At 43.1% G+C, this 13076-nt stretch overlaps 1 protein-coding gene across 1 annotated transcript in view; it reads left to right on the forward strand.

Moving 5' to 3' along the window:
- Positions 1–1197: 1197 nt before the first annotated feature.
- The window catches only part of LOC128666924 (oocyte zinc finger protein XlCOF6.1), a 107168-nt gene continuing 95289 nt past the window's right edge, over positions 1198–13076 (forward strand). The window contains exon 1 of the mRNA XM_053721745.1: positions 1198–1237. The gene's annotated coding sequence lies outside the window, so the exon portion shown is untranslated. The remainder of the gene's footprint in view (positions 1238–13076) is intronic.

Raw genomic sequence — 13076 nt, forward strand, 5'->3', positions numbered from 1 at the left:
CTCCTCCAGCAGTGGCCCCCCCTCACGCAGCACCGGTGGGAGGGGGAATGGCACTTCAGCGCAGAAATGCAGAAAAGAAAAACAGCGGGCTACACCATCCACACCCACTGGACTAGCCACATTGCCGGTACGATGCACAGGTAACTCCAGCTCCAACTCCTAGGTATTCAGTAAAGCTGCACTCAGGAGAGCGGTAAGTTCTCAGAGACCACACAGCTTATGATAAGTGCAGCGCCTCTCAGCTCCGTCCTCCATTTCAATTTATTCGGCAGTGATCGGGGATTTGACTTGCCTGTTGGTTTAACTGAGCACTTCTTCTTGGGTTACCCCGGGTTAATAAGGGGGTTGTGTGACAGCAAGCGTTTTTTTTTTTTTTTTTTTTTAACGGGTATTAATTTTGCTGTAATGATAGGTCCTTTTTCAGGGCTTCCAGTTTCCAGCAGCGGTGATATTCAGCAATACAAGCCACCCTAAACTAGAGGGTTTTAGGCGTGGTTCCACACCAACAGCTTGTAGGTAGGAGAGATCAGGACAGGTGCAGCACCTGAACACACACCTGTGCTCCTCCTCCGGAAGCTCCAAGAGCATGCAATTTTAAACAACTTTCTAATTTACTTGTATTATCTAATTTGCTTCACTTTCTTGGTATACTTTGCTGAAAAGCATATCTAGATAGGCTCAGTAGCTGCTGATTGGTTGCTGCACATTGATGCCTCCTGTTATTGGCTCACCCATGTGCATTGCTATTTCTTCAACAAAGGATTTATGAAGAATGAAGCAAATTAGATAATAAAAGTAAATAGGAGTGTTGTTTAAAATTGTATTATCTACTTGAATCCTGAAATAAAATTGTTGGGTTTAGTGTCCCTTTAAGGGTAAGAAAATGTAACAATGGTCTGGTCACTAAGGGGTTAATGTTCATTCACAGTGGTTACCTTATAAATCGCAATCTGCATAAAACACTGTGAATGAACATCAAGAAGAACAAGAAAGCTACAAAATGTTTCGTTTTCATAATCATTGTCACAATCTATAGCTTGTTTGTTACATTAAAGTTGATTTAAAAAAAAAAAAAAAAAAGCTTTGAGTGGAGGTCACATGCTTCCTGTCTACAGTGGAGCTCCACTCTGCAGTTGGACCCTTCTCAAAAAAAACGTTGAGTGGAGGTCAGTCACATGTTTCCTGTCTAGAGTGGAGCTCCAGTCTGCAGATGGTAGTTTCAGGAAGGTAACTTTCTGTAAGTATAATCACCCTTGTATAATGCTAAATATCTTTATATACTAAAGCAATAATAGTCCCTATTTGTAAGGCAGAAGGAACATATAACTTTATATATATGAATAGAACATACTGGGCTTTGTGTATGATATAAAGGAAATATATATGTACTATATCTGTATATGATTTGCTAGAGATGGGCTCTGTGTGTCAGGTAGTTTGAAAAGTTTATAGATCCTGTGTATAAAACCTCCCAACATTTCTCAGAGGCTGTCCAGGATGCAGAGGTTAAAAAGCCTGCGGGCTATAATATGCATATAATCTGTATATATATATATATGCTACTAGGGTGTGAGGCACAGAGACTCTATAATATATGGCTGTATATAACTTATTAGGCAGGGGTTTGTGTGTGTGTGTGTGTGAGGCACAGAGTTTGTATATAAGTTACTATGGAGGGGCCATATATCTGTGTGTCTTTATATACACTGTGTGTGTATGAGGCACAGAGACCCTTTCTATAATACATGTCTGTATACACACTACTAGGGAGGGGGCTGTGTGTGTGAGGCACAGAGACCCTCTCTATAATACATGTCTGTGTATACACACTACTAGGGAGGGGGCTGTGTGTGTATGAGGCACAGAGACCCTTTCTGTAATACATGTCTGTGTATACACACTACTAGGGAGGGGGCTGTGTGTGTATGAGGCACAGAGACCCTCTCTATAATACATGTCTGTGTATACACACTACTAGGGAGGGGGCTGTGTGTGTATGAGGCACAGAGACCCTCTCTATAATACATGTCTGTATATACACACTACTAGGGAGGGGTCTGTGTGTGTATGAGGCACAGAGACCCTCTCTATAATACATGCCTGTGTATACACACTACTAGGGAGGGGGCTGTGTGTATGAGGCACAGATACCCTCCCTATAATACATGTCTGTGTATACACACTACTAGGGAAAGGGCTGTGTGTGTGAGGCACAGAGACCCTCTCTATAATACATGTCTGTGTATACACACTACTAGGGAGGGGGCTGTGTGTGTGTGAGGCACAGAGACCCTTTCTATAATACATGTCTGTGTATACACACTACTAGGGAGGGGGCTGTGTGTGTGTAAGGCACAGAGACCCTTTCTGTAATACATGTCTGTGTATACACACTACTAGGGAGGGGGCTGTGTGTGTAAGGCACAGAGACCCTTTCTGTAATACATGTCTGTGTATACACACTACTAGGGAGGGGGCTGTGTGTGTGTGAGGCACAGAGACCCTCTCTATAATACATGTCTGTGTATACACACTACTAGGGAGGGGGCTGTGTGTGAGAGGCGCTGAGACCCTTTCTGTAATACATGTCTGTGTATACACACTACTAGGGAGGGGGCTGTGTGTGTGTAAGGCACAGAGACCCTTTCTGTAATACATGTCTGTGTATACACACTACTAGGGAGGGGGCTGTGTGTGTGTGAGGCACAGAGACCCTCTCTATAATACATGTCTGTGTATACACACTACTAGGGAGGGGGCTGTGTGTGTGAGGCACAGAGACCCTTTCTGTAATGCATGTCTGTGTATACACACTACTAGGGAGGGGGCTGTGTGTGTGTGAGGCACAGATACCCTCTCTATAATACATGTCTGTGTATACACACTACTAGGGAGGGGGCTGTGTGTGTGTGAGGCACAGAGACCCTTTCTGTAATACATGTCTGTGTATACACACTACTAGGGAGGGGGCTGTGTGTGTGAGGCACAGAGACCCTTTCTGTAATACATGTCTGTGTATACACACTACTAGGGAGGGGGCTGTGTGTGTGTGAGGCACAGAGACCCTTTCTGTAATACATGTCTGTGTATACACACTACTAGGGAGGGGGCTGTGTGTGTGTGAGGCACACAGACCCTTTCTGTAATACATGTTTGTGTATACACACTACTAGGGAGGGGGCAGTGTGTGTGAGGCACAGAGACCCTCTCTATAATACATGTCTGTGTATACACACTACTAGGGAGGGGGCTGTGTGTGTGTGTGTGAGGCACACAGACCCTTTCTGTAATACATGTCTGTGTATACACACTACTAGGGAGGGGGCTGTGTGTGTGTGTGTGAGGCACACAGACCCTTTCTGTAATACATGTCTGTGTATACACACTACTAGGGAGGGGGCTGTGTGTGTGTGAGGCACAGAGACCCTCTCTATAATACATGTCTGTGTATACACACTACTAGGGAGGGGGCTGTGTGTGTGTGAGGCACAGAGACCCTCTCTATAATACATGTCTGTGTATACACACTACTAGGGAGGGGGCAGTATGTGTGAGGCACAGAGACCCTTTCTGTAATACATGTCTGTGTATACACACTACTAGGGAGGGGGCTGTGTGTGTGTGAGGCATAGAGACCCTTTCTGTAATACATGTCTGTGTATACACACTACTAGGGAGGGGGCTTTGTGTGTGTGAGGCACAGAGACCCTCTCTATAATACATGTCTGTGTATACACACTACTAGGGAGGGGGCAGTATGTGTGAGGCACAGAGACCCTTTCTGTAATACATGTCTGTGTATACACACTACTAGGGAGGGGGCAGTATGTGTGAGGCACAGAGACCCTTTCTGTAATACATGTCTGTGTATACACACTACTAGGGAGGGGGCTTTGTGTGTGTGAGGCACAGAGACCCTCTCTATAATACATGTCTGTGTATACACACTACTAGGGAGGGGGCAGTATGTGTGAGGCACAGAGACCCTTTCTGTAATACATGTCTGTGTATACACACTACTAGGGAGGGGGCAGTATGTGTGAGGCACAGAGACCCTTTCTGTAATACATGTCTGTGTATACACACTACTAGGGAGGGGGCTTTGTGTGTGTGAGGCACAGAGACCCTCTCTATAATACATGTCTGTGTATACACACTACTAGGGAGGGGGCTGTGTGTGTGAGGCACAGAGACCCTCTCTATAATACATGTCTGTGTATACACACTACTAGGGAGGGGGCTTTGTGTGTGTGAGGCACAGAGACCCTCTCTATAATACATGTCTGTGTATACACACTACTAGGGAGGGGGCTGTGTGTGTGTGAGGCACAGAGACCCTCTCTATAATACATGTCTGTGTATACAAACTACTAGGGAGGGGGCTATGTGTGTGTGTGAAACACAGAGACCCTCTCTATAATACATGTCTGTGTTACACTATCACCAATAGGGTGATTCGCATTAGCTGGCACGATTCCATCGCCTGAATACCACAACCATTACTCTGTTGTGAATCCGGATATCCCTGAGTACAGACGGTTAGCGGGAGACGTTTAACAGCAGTCTTATTTGGGCGTGTGAGCAGTTTGCCAGGATTTTAACTCTTTATGAGCTTGAATAGTCTAACTCAGTGTGAGTAGATAATATTATGCGTGTCATTGTATACTAATAAAACTACACTTGAATATCCTTTGCGCTCTATTTCTTGTTTTGCATGTTCATACTGTTTAACAAAGCCGTGTAAAGGAAGGACGGCTCAAAGGAAGCAGCAGGGTGAATCATTCCTGGGAAGGTGAAAAAAATCATATCTCAACCTCTATATTACGCAATATGCAAGTTTGATTTTGTACAACTTCAAATTGAGGTACTGTGTTCTGGATTACCACTTATAACCAAGGAGACTTTTTGGGATCTCTTTTGAGAGACTTTTTATGCAAGAGACTTCTCACAGTTATCATTGCATGATAATATATATATATATATATATATATATATATATTTTTTTTTTTAATATATATTTTACATTTGATAACAGGCTTTGTGGCTTTATGGCTTGTTGCATTTAATCTGCCTATTCTTCATTTTTGTATGTTCTCTATGTAGGTTGCTGTGATATTTAATTATAATCATTAATCAATATTTCCTCATAGGTAAAGGACACAATAGTATCTAATTCCCCATTTAACATCTAAGGATACATTTGATATATTTCGTGTATAACAACCAACTAAGATTAGACTGTTGGCTTAGCGCTTTAATAGTTTTTTTGTTGATGTCTGTGTATGCACACTACTTGGGAGGGGGCTGGGTGTGTTTGAAGCACAGAGACCCTCTCTATAATACATGTCTGTATATACACACTACTAGTGAGGGGGCTATGTGTGTGTGTGAGGCACAGAGACCCTCTCTATAATACATGTCTGTGTATACACACTACTTGGGAGGGGGCTGGGTGTGTTTGAAGCACAGAGACCCTCTCTATAATACATGTCTGTATATACACACTACTAGTGAGGGGGCTATGTGTGTGTGTGAGGCACAGAGACCCTCTCTATAATACATGTCTGTGTATACACACTACTAGTGAGGGGGCTATGTGTGTGTGTGAGGCACAGAGACCCTCTCTATAATACATGTCTGTATATACACACTACTAGTGAGGGGGCTATGTGTGTGTGTGAGGCACAGAGACCCTCTCTATAATACATGTCTGTATATACACACTACTAGTGAGGGGGCTATGTGTGTGTGTGAGGCACAGAGACCCTCTCTATAATACATGTCTGTGTATGCACACTACTAGTGAGGGGGCTATGTGTGTGTGTGAGGCACAGAGACCCTCTCTATAATACATGTCTGTGTATGCACACTACTAGTGAGGGGGCTATGTGTGTGTGTGAGGCACAGAGACCCTCTCTATAATACATGTCTGTGTATACACACTACTAGGGAGGGGGCTGTGTGTGTGTTATGGTGACCACGTGTCCCGTATTGCCCGGGACAGTCCCGCATTTTAAAGGTCTGTCCCAGGTCCCGGGTGCCTCCATTCATTGTCCCGGACTGACTGACTGCTTAAACTGACAGTACACTGACAGCACTGACAGCCACGCGGATTGACTCTCACTGATCTTTAGTTAGTCTCAGCTTGTTGCCGGCTTCCCGCAGCGCAGATAGATAGTGAGGTGAGATTGTGTTGAGACTCCAGACAACATCATCCCAGGGGGCCAGACTTTACTGCAGACCAGAGGCGCCGGATATTAATTTAATTTATTTAATACAGTATATTATATGCAAGCAAGATTTCTGAGGCCGGCCCACCCACACCCCTATGGGTTGCTGTGACTGTCTAGTCTAGTCTTCTCTAGCTCTATATAATGTGAGCCATCCAGTGGCGTGGGCTACTACTGATGACCTGCCTGGTGCCCGTGGAGGACGTTACTAGTAGTGGAGTGACTCGAGGAGACCGGTGGAGGAGAGAGTGACTGTGACTGCTGTTGCTGAGTGACTGTGCCGCAGCCGTTGTCAGAACTCCGTTGGACTGCAGCCAAACATTAGGTAAGTTAAATTTAGCGGTCATGCATGCAGGCAAAATTTTCATCTTTGCACTCGCTCCAATGACAACATTTCCTCCTAAGGTAAGGTAAATCAAACGGTTCTCTCCAACCGAGAACTGTTTGATTTACCTTAGGAGGAAATGTTGTCATTGTTTGTAAAAGGGAAAGTGCTGAAGGGACTGCTGGGTACTAAGAAGTTGCTACGGAGATCACTGTGGTCCTGGTTTACTAATCTATAGCCCTTGGCTCTGTCTGTTTGAAACAAGTCTGGATTGGCCCCTCTGAAAAGGCAAGTGGTGAAGGTAGTTTGGCTAATATAGAAAAAATTGCAGCAAATAAAGTGTAAATGTATTAAAGTAATCACCTAATATTACAATTTAATGCAGGAAAGTGGAAAGGTGTTTTTAAAGGTCTTTACTGCCCCTTTAAGGTATTGTGAGTGTGTTAAATACAATAATAATATGATTTTGTATTTCACCCCTTAATGAGGCTGTTTTTAGAAAACAAACAAATGCACAATAGTTCAGGGACTTTGCTGTGCGTTAACCCTACAAAACAAAGCTGTTTTTTTTTTCTTTTAGCAGACACTGGAACCAAGAGTATTCACATTCTTATTTACCATAATAGTAAATTATGATATTTTAGTATAAACTTCAATATCAGAAAATATATAAATATTGTACAATTGGTAAAAACAATATGCCATTTTTTTCTCCTCCTCTCTCCCTTATTCTTCCTTCTCTCATAGGTCCTGAGTCTGGACCACTAGCTCCTATTCTGCCTCTTTAGAGAGTAGCTAAGACTGACGCACATATTTATTTAGTTGCCTATTATTCCCCTTGGTACCCTTCCCCTTCATTGCCCCTCATAATTCACTACATACTCACTCCATTTAGGGAAATAGTTTGGTTTATTGTTACCACCGGTCAATAACAAGGGCATTTGATGATGGTTTTCTGTGTATGTCTGTCTGTTAGTAAGTTTTAGTATAGCTTTAGTTTAATCATGTGTGTTATTCATATAAAAACCTCAATAAACCATAGATGAACAACTTTGATAATTAGTTTATGAAACTTTCTATATGCAATATGCATTAGACTAAAAATTATGCCATGCAGGTGAAAGAATAGTATTTTAAAATAATAAAATATATTCCTTTATTCCTGGTTTCTATATTGTATATTCCTTTATTCAGTTATAAACCAGGAATAAAGGAATATATTTTATTATTTTAAAATACTATTCTTTTTTAGTCTAATGTATATTGCATATAGCAGATACGATCCATCTACATAGCCTCATGTAGGGAGTGTTATCACTATAATCATTTGAGTTGATACCTATTTTTGATGTCAGTGTTGCTAACAGTGCAGATACATTATTTAATTTTACCTCAATAGATCAGTCATTTCTTCTGTTATGTGCGATCAGTCCACGGGTCATCATTACTTCTGGGATATAACTCCTCCCCAACAGGAAATGCAAGAGGATTCACCCAGCAGAGCTGATATAGCTCCTCCCCTCTACGTCAGTCCCAGTCATTCTCTTGCACCCAACGACTAGATAGGATGTGTGAGAGGACTATGGTGATTATACTTAGTTTTTATGACTTCAATCAAAAGTTTGTTATTTTACAATAGCACCGGAGCGTGTTATTACTTCTCTTTTTTTACTATGATTTTAACCGGAGTAGTTAAGATCATATAGCTGTTCTCGGCCATCTGAGGGAGGTAAAGGCTTCAGATCAGGGGACAGCGGGCAGATGAATCTGCATTGAGGTATGTAGCAGTTTTTATTTTCTGAATGGAATTGATGAAAAAATCCTGCTATACCGTTATAATGACATGTATGTATACACTTCAGTATTCTGGGAATGGTTTTTCACCGGAACTACTCTGTTAAAGGTCACTAATCCTTTTAATAAATATTGTCATGTTAAACGTTTTTGCTGGAATGTAGAATCGTTTACATTGCTGAGGTACTGAGTAAATAAATGTTTGGGCATTATTTTCCACTTGGCAGTTGTATGCTTTAAATTGTGACAGTTTCGTTTCTCCTCACTGCTGTGTGTGAGAGGGAGGGGCCGTTTTTGGCGCTCTTTTGCTACGCATCAAAAAATTCCAGTCAGCTACTATTATATTTCCTGCATGATCCGGTTCACTGACAGATCTCAGGGGTCTTCAAACTTTTTTGAAGGGAGGTACATTCTCTCAGCAGAGCTGTGAGAATTTTTATTGACTGTGAATAAAAACGTTACTCTTTTTATGTCAAATTTAGTTATTTACTAATGGGAACAAACCTTTGCTAAAAGTTGTGTTATTTTAAACTTGATGCTATAACTGTTTCAGTTCATTATCTCAACTGTCATTTAATCGTTTAAGTACCTCTTTGAGGCACAGTACGTTTTTGTTAAAAAAGATTATAACCAGGTTGCAAATTATTGCTAGTGTGTTAAACATGTCTGACTCAGAGAATGATATCTGTGTCATTTGTTCCAATGCCAAGGTGGAGCCCAATAGAAATTTATGTACTAACTGTATTGATGCTACTTTAAATAAAAGTCAATCTGTACAATGTGAACAAATTTCACCAAACTGCGAGGGGAGAGTTATGCCGACTAACTCGCCTCACGCGGCAGTACCTGCATCTCCCGCCCGGGAGGTGCGTGATATTATGGCGCCTAATACATCTGGGCGGCCATTACAGATAACATTACATGATATGGCTACTGTTATGACTGAAGTTTTGTCTAAATTACCAGAACTAAGAGGCAAGCGTGATCACTCTGGGGTGAGAACAGAGTGCGCTGACAATACTAGGGCCATGTCTGATACTGCGTCACAGCTTGCAGAGCATGAGGACGGAGAGCTTCATTCTGTGGGTGACGGTTCTGATCCAAACAGATTGGATTCAGATATTTCAAATTTTAAATTTAAATTGGAGAACCTCCGTGCATTACTAGGGGAGGTCTTAGCAGCTCTCAATGATTGTAACACCATTGCAATACCAGAGAAAATGTGTAGGTTGGATAAATACTTTGCGGTACCGGCGAGTACTGACGTTTTTCCTATACCTAAGAGATTAACTGAAATTGTTACTAAGGAGTGGGATAGACCCGGTGTGCCGTTCTCACCCCCTCCAATATTTAGAAAGATGTTTCCAATAGACGCCACTACTCGGGACTTATGGCAAACGGTCCCTAAGGTGGAGGGAGCAGTTTCTACTTTAGCTAAGCGTACCACTATCCCGGTGGAGGATAGCTGTGCTTTTTCAGATCCAATGGATAAAAAATTAGAGGGTTACCTTAAGAAAATGTTTGTTCAACAAGGTTTTATATTGCAACCCCTTGCATGTATCGCGCCGATTACGGCTGCGGCAGCATTTTGGATTGAGTCTCTGGAAGAGAACCTTAGTTCATCTACGCTAGACGACATTATGGACAGGCTTAGAGTCCTTAAACTAGCCAATTCATTCATTTCGGAGGCCGTAGTACATTTAACCAAACTTACGGCTAAGAACTCTGGATTCGCCATACAGGCACGTAGAGCACTGTGGCTAAAATCCTGGTCAGCTGATGTTACTTCTAAGTCTAAATTACTTAATATACCTTTCAAGGGGCAGTCTTTATTTGGGCCCGGGTTGAAAGAAATCATCGCTGACATTACAGGAGGTAAGGGCCACGCCCTACCTCAAGACAAAGCCAAAGCTAAGGCTAGACAGTCTAATTTTCGTCCCTTTCGGAATTTCAAACCTGGAGCAGCGTCAACCTCCACTGCACCAAAACAGGAAGGAGCTGTTGCTCGTTACAGGCAAGGCTGGAAACCTAACCAGTCCTGGAATAAGGGCAAACAGGCCAGGAAACCTGCTGCTGCCCCAAAGACAGCATGAACCGAGAGCCCCCGATCCGGGACCGGATCTAGTGGGGGGCAGACTTTCTCTCTTCGCTCAGGCCTGGGCAAGAGATGTTCAGGATCCCTGGGCGCTGGAGATCATATCTCAGGGATACCTTCTAGACTTCAAATTATCTCCCCCAAAAGGGAGATTTCATCTGTCAAGGTTGTCAACAAACCAGATAAAGAAAGAAGCGTTTCTACGCTGTGTACAAGATCTGTTATTAATGGGAGTGATCCATCCAGTTCCGCGGTCGGAACAAGGACAAGGGTTCTACTCAAACCTGTTTGTGGTTCCCAAAAAAGAGGGAACTTTCAGGCCAATCTTAGATTTAAAGATTCTAAACAAATTCCTAAGAGTTCCATCGTTCAAAATGGAAACTATTCGGACAATCTTACCTATGATCCAAAAGGGTCAGTACATGACCACAGTGGATTTAAAAGATGCTTACCTTCACATACCGATTCACAAAGATCATCAACGGTATCTACGGTTTGCCTTCCTAGACAGGCACTACCAGTTTGTAGCTCTTCCATTCGGATTGGCTACGGCCCCAAGAATCTTCACAAAGGTTCTGGGTGCTCTTCTGGCGGTACTAAGACCGCGAGGGATTTCGGTAGCTCCGTACCTAGACGACATTCTAATACAAGCTTCAAGCTTTCAAACTGCCAAGTCTCATACAGAGTTAGTTCTGGCATTTCTAAGGTCGCATGGATGGAAAGTGAACGAAAAGAAAAGTTCTCTTTTTCCTCTCACAAGAGTTCCATTCTTGGGGACTCTTATAGATTCTGTAGAAATGAAGATTTACCTGACAGAAGACAGGTTAACAAGGCTTCAGGATGCATGCCGTGTCCTTCATTCCATTCAACACCCGTCAGTAGCTCAATGCATGGAGGTGATTGGCTTAATGGTAGCGGCAATGGACATAGTACCTTTTGCACGCCTACACCTCAGACCGCTGCAATTGTGCATGCTAAGTCAGTGGAATGGGGATTACTCAGATTTGTCCCCTACCCTGAATCTGAATCAAGAGACCAGAAATTCTCTTCTATGGTGGCTTTATCGGCCACACCTGTCCAGGGGGATGCCATTCAGCAGGCCAGACTGGACAATCGTAACAACAGACGCCAGCCTGCTAGGTTGGGGCGCTGTCTGGAATTCTCTGAAGACTCAGGGATTATGGAATCAGGAGGAGAGTCTCCTTCCAATAAACATTCTGGAATTGAGGGCAGTCCTCAATGCCCTTCTAGCTTGGCCCCAATTAACAACTCAGGGGTTCATCAGGTTTCAGTCGGACAATATCACGACTGTAGCTTACATCAACCATCAGGGAGGGACAAGAAGCTCCCTAGCAATGATGGAAGTATCAAAGATAATTCGCTGGGCAGAGTCTCACTCTTGCCACCTGTCTGCAATCCACATCCCGGGAGTGGAGAACTGGGAGGCGGATTTCTTGAGTCGCCAGACTTTTCATCCGGGAGAGTGGGAACTTCATCCGGAGATTTTTGCCCAAATACTTCGACGTTGGGGCAAACCAGAGATAGATCTCATGGCGTCTCGCCAGAACGCCAAACTTCCTCACTACGGGTCCAGATCCAGGGATCCGGGAGCGGTTCTGATAGATGCTTTGACAGCACCTTGGAACTTCGGGATGGCTTATGTGTTTCCACCCTTCCCGCTGCTTCCTCGATTGATTGCGAAAATCAAACAAGAGAGAGCATCTGTGATTCTAATAGCGCCTGCATGGCCACGCAGGACTTGGTATGCAGATCTAGTGGACATGTCATCCTGTCCACCTTGGTCTCTACCTCTGAGACAGGACCTTCTGATACAGGGTCCATTCAAACATCAAAATCTAACTTCTCTGAAACTGACTGCTTGGAAATTGAACGCTTGATTTTATCAAAGCGTGGTTTTTCTGAGTCGGTTATTGATACCCTGATCCAGGCTAGGAAGCCTGTTACCAGAAAGATTTACCATAAAATATGGCGCAAATACCTATACTGGTGCGAATCCAAACGTTACTCCTGGAGTAAGGTTAGGATCCCTAGGATATTGTCTTTTCTACAAGAAGGTTTAGAAAAGGGTTTATCGGCTAGTTCATTAAAGGGACAGATTTCAGCTCTGTCCATCTTGTTACACAGGCGTCTGTCAGAAAATCCAGACGTCCAGGCTTTTTGTCAAGCTTTAGCTAGGATCAAGCCTGTGTTTAAAGCCGTTGCTCCGCCATGGAGTTTAAACTTAGTTCTTAACGTTTTACAAGGGGTTCCATTTGAACCCCTTCATTCCATTGATATAAAATTGTTATCTTGGAAAGTTCTGTTTTTAATGGCTATTTCCTCGGCTCGAAGAGTCTCTGAGTTATCAGCATTACATTGTGATTCTCCTTATCTGATTTTTCACTCAGATAAGGTAGTTCTGCGTACTAAACCTGGGTTCTTACCTAAGGTAGTTACTAACAGGAATATCAATCAAGAGATTGTTGTTCCATCCTTGTGTCCAAATCCTTCTTCAAAGAAGGAACGTCTTCTACACAATCTGGATGTAGTTCGTGCCCTCAAGTTCTACTTGCAGGCAACTAAAAATTTTCGCCAAACTTCTTCCCTGTTTGTCGTTTATTCTGGACAGAGG

Source organism: Bombina bombina, chromosome 7, assembly GCF_027579735.1.
Source record: "Bombina bombina isolate aBomBom1 chromosome 7, aBomBom1.pri, whole genome shotgun sequence".
Taxonomy (NCBI): Eukaryota; Metazoa; Chordata; class Amphibia; order Anura; family Bombinatoridae; genus Bombina; species Bombina bombina.